The 3870-nt window shown below is 45.2% G+C and overlaps 1 non-coding gene across 1 annotated transcript; it reads left to right on the top strand.

The window, feature by feature from the left end:
- The first annotated feature begins 3368 nt into the window (after positions 1-3368).
- Positions 3369-3441, top strand: TRNAK-UUU (transfer RNA lysine (anticodon UUU)). Its single transcript has one exon. It is a non-coding gene; the product is annotated as a tRNA-Lys (tRNA).
- The last annotated feature ends 429 nt before the right edge of the window (positions 3442-3870 follow it).

Here is a 3870-nt window from a genome sequence, read left to right as displayed (position 1 = left end):
GCTGCAATGTGCAGAAGAACAAGAACCACATCCACTTGGGAGGAATGGACTAGTTTCTATTACATTTGGTAAATAAGTTGCCACAGGGACTGAAAACTCTGCTGGAGATGGACAGGAGCCTGTTACAAAAATAAAATAACCAAGATTTACCAAACTCCCTGTGACACATTCAAACCTCTCTTTGCGCACACAGTATCAATTGGGGCTCTAACAAATGTTAACCTTCCTGTAACACAGGTCATTGTGCCTTGTAAATTTCAGATGCATTCAAATGGCAGCTGTTTACAGGTCATGGGCTGCTAGTTCATGAGCAGGAGCAGAGTCTCTGTAAGTTTACCAACCACAGAGCTTGTTATGTCTGCATCTAAGTAAGTGCAGAGTTATTTCAATGGCTCCTACACTGATATCTCCTACCCCTTCTGGCTGGTTAATTGCACTATTTGGAACCTGCTAGTAAAATTGCACCCTTTCTGGGAGTGAGTCAAAATTGGGTTTCAAGGGCACTTCAAGCAAGGCGGTGATGGGACAGCACAGGGGTCTCAGAAGTTCTTTTTCATAGCAGGCCCAGAAGGTGCTACTAGCAAGACTGTGGGGTTCTATTCCTGGCTGTGGGAGGAAAGGGGTGTGTAGTGGATTAGAGGTGTGGGCCTAGAAGTCAAAAAGAAAACATCTCCCTTTTCAGCTTCAATGCTCATTGAACAAGAACATGGCTTCTCAGGTTTCAGAGGAGCAGCTGCGTTAGTACGTTTCCTAAAAAAAAACAGGAGTAGGTGTGGCACCCTAGGGACTAACAAATTTCTTAGATTCTGTTGCCATCATGTGGCCATTTCATTTCACTTCTTATTATTAAAAGGTTTGGGTACGTCACACAGAAAGGTTATTTCCTTGGGAAAGACAGAGAAGTGGAAGCTGCATTGATTTAATCCTCTGAAAATTAAATAAGGATTAAAATATTCCCCAGACAGCTCATTCCCAACCGTTCTCCCTCACTGCTGCCAGTGAAGCTCAGTTCTGTCCCATGGCACCAAGAACTGCTAGGTGAAAGTCCTGGGTCTGATGTGCAGTAAGGAAAAAAAAAGATAATTGATGTACCCTATCTCCTAGAACTGGAAGGATACATTGAATCCAGCCCCTTCCGTCATTGGCCAAACCAGACAGTCTCTGCGTAAAAGAATAAATGGACACAAATCAGATGTCAAGAATTATAACATTCAAAAGCCAGTCGGAGAACACTTCAATCTCCCTGGTCACTCGATTACAAACCTAAAAGTCACAATATTACAAGAAAAAAACTTCAAAAACAGACTCCAACAAGAGACTGCTGAATTGGAATTAATTTGCAGACTGGACACCATTAAATTAGGCTTGAATAAAGACTGGGAGTGGATCGGTCATTACACAAAGTAAAACTATTTCCCCATGTTTATTTGCCCCCTACTGTTACTCACACCTTCCTGTTGGAAATGGACCATCCTATCACTACAAAACGGATTTTTTCTCCTGCTGATAATAGCTCACCTTAACTGATTACTCTTGTTATAGTGTGTATGGCAACACTCATTTTTTCATGTTCTCTGTGAATATATATATATATATATATATATATATATATATATATATATATATACACCTTCCTACTGTATTTTACACTGCATGCATCCAATGAAGTGGGTTTTAGGCCAGGAAAGCTGATGCTCAAATAAATTTGTTCATTTTCTAAGGTGCTACAACTACTCTTCCTTCTTCGTCCAGATAAATTAATGGAGGTTAAGTCCATGAATGGGTATTAGCCAGGATGGGTAAGGAATGGGATCCCTAGCCTCTGTTTGTCAGAGGGTGGTGATGGATGGCAGGAGAGAGATCACTTGATCATTACCTGTTAGGTTCAGTTCCTCTGGGGCACCTGGCATTGGCCACTGTTGGCAGATAGGATGTGAGGTTGGATGGACCTTTGGTCTGACCCAGTATGGCCATCCTTATGTCCTTATGAAGGGAGGGGCAGACACCTGGGACAGAGTTTCTGTAGTGTAGTGGTTATCACATTTACCTGACATGCAGAAGGTTGCTGGTTGGAAACCAGGCAGAAACATGAGGGTTCAATTTTCCCAACTCCTACTGGCCTGTCCCTGCTGTTGTGGGAGCAGCAGTGATTTCTATGCTTAAAAGGTCTGTTATACTTCCCTTGCTCCCACTTTTGTCTCCTCTCCCTCTCTGAATGCCTGTGAAGTGGTTTTTCCCCTCCCGCTCCCTCCTGGACTACTCGAGGGATGAATGGGCTGGTTGAAGAGCAGAAGAGCTTCCAGGTAGACAAGGTGTCTGGGACTCTAATTAGGCAGCACTCACACCCCCAGAGCATGGACACTGCCCAAGGTGGAGTGTGACCAACCAGATGCTGCCAAGTCATCTCTAGTTGCAGAACGTTAGGTGCAGGTCCTTAAAAGGGGAAGAGGCCATGTGCTCAGGAGAGCACTCACAAGCTTGTATCTCCAGTGAATGCCCTTTGCCTGGACCGCCTGGCCAGTGGTTCTCTGTGTTGTATTTCATTGTGCCTCAGGAAGACTTACCTTCATCGCACCATCCATAGCTGTGCTGTGGGAGACTTACCTTGCAGAATCCTGACATCTCCAGTGCTGTGCTTGTCCTGGGAGCATGAGTATGTAAGTGTGAGTGTGACACTCCCCCTCTCTTCTTCTTTTGAGCCTAGCTGTCAGTATAATAACCCAGCTGCTTTCTGCCAAACTCTGGTGGGTCATTAGTCCTCCCTACACTAACTAGCTGGCCGAATTTTGGGTAACACCTGCGATAAACTCAACCCCAGCAGGATAGTGGGTGGTGAAATGAGCTGAGAAAAAGCCTTAGTTTCAGTATCTCCCATACGGTCCATGCTGGAGCTCTTTTTTGATTCTGGGACTGCATGGTCACCTGTGCTGATCGGCGCTCCACATTGGGCAAACAGGAAATGAAATTCAAAAGTTCATGGGGCTTTTCCTGTCTACCTGGTCAGTGCATCTAAGTTCAGACTGCGGTCCAGAGTGGTCACAATGGTGCACTGTGAGATAGTGCCCGGAGGCCAATACAATTGAATTGCAGCCACACTAACCCTAATCCGACATGGCAATACAAATTTCAGCGCTACTCTCCTCGTCAGGGAGGAGTACAGATATCGGTATTAAGAGCCCTTTATATCGATATAAAGGGCTTTGTTGTGTGGATGGGTGCAAGGTTAATGTGATTTAATGCTGCTAAATTCAATATAAACTCGTAGTGTTGACCAGGCCAGCGAGAGCAGCAGGTTTCCCCTATTGTTTCTTGCACTTGTTTTCTTCACTAGCTTTTCCTCTGCACCAAGTTGCTTTTGTTTTTTGTGAGCCTGGCTAGCTCAGTTGGCAGAACATCAGACTTTTAATCTGAGGGTCCAGGGTTCAAGTCCCTGATCAGGCAATAAATTACTCACCAAGGTCTTACAGTGTCTTTCTGGAGTCCTCTTCAACATCACTTTTTCTCTTCAGGATTTTCCCTTTCCTCAGAAGGGCCTTTTTGTGTGTGGGTTTGAAGGGGCAACTTCCTGACGGCCCCTCTGTCCTTGCAGCCTGGAAGAATAAAGGCCTCTGGGCATATAGCATGTTCCTTCCCTGCACACACACACACACACATACAAACACGCAGAATATCCCTAAGGAATTACAATCATCTGCTGCCTTCCCCTGTACTTCTGGATCCTCAAACAAGGATGCTCTTCAGCCTAAACCCATGTCCCCTCTTTTCCCAGTGCCCCTCAATCCCAATCCTCAGTCCCTCCTATGCACACTGCTACTCACTCCCAACCAGACCCTACTTCTCTTCCTCCTTTTCCTCCTCCTATCCCCTATC

Source organism: Gopherus flavomarginatus, chromosome 25 (assembly GCF_025201925.1).
Source record: "Gopherus flavomarginatus isolate rGopFla2 chromosome 25, rGopFla2.mat.asm, whole genome shotgun sequence".
Classification (NCBI taxonomy): Eukaryota; Metazoa; Chordata; order Testudines; family Testudinidae; genus Gopherus; species Gopherus flavomarginatus.
The sequence above is the reverse complement of the archived record's forward strand: the minus strand, read 5'-3'. Positions and strand labels throughout refer to the sequence as shown.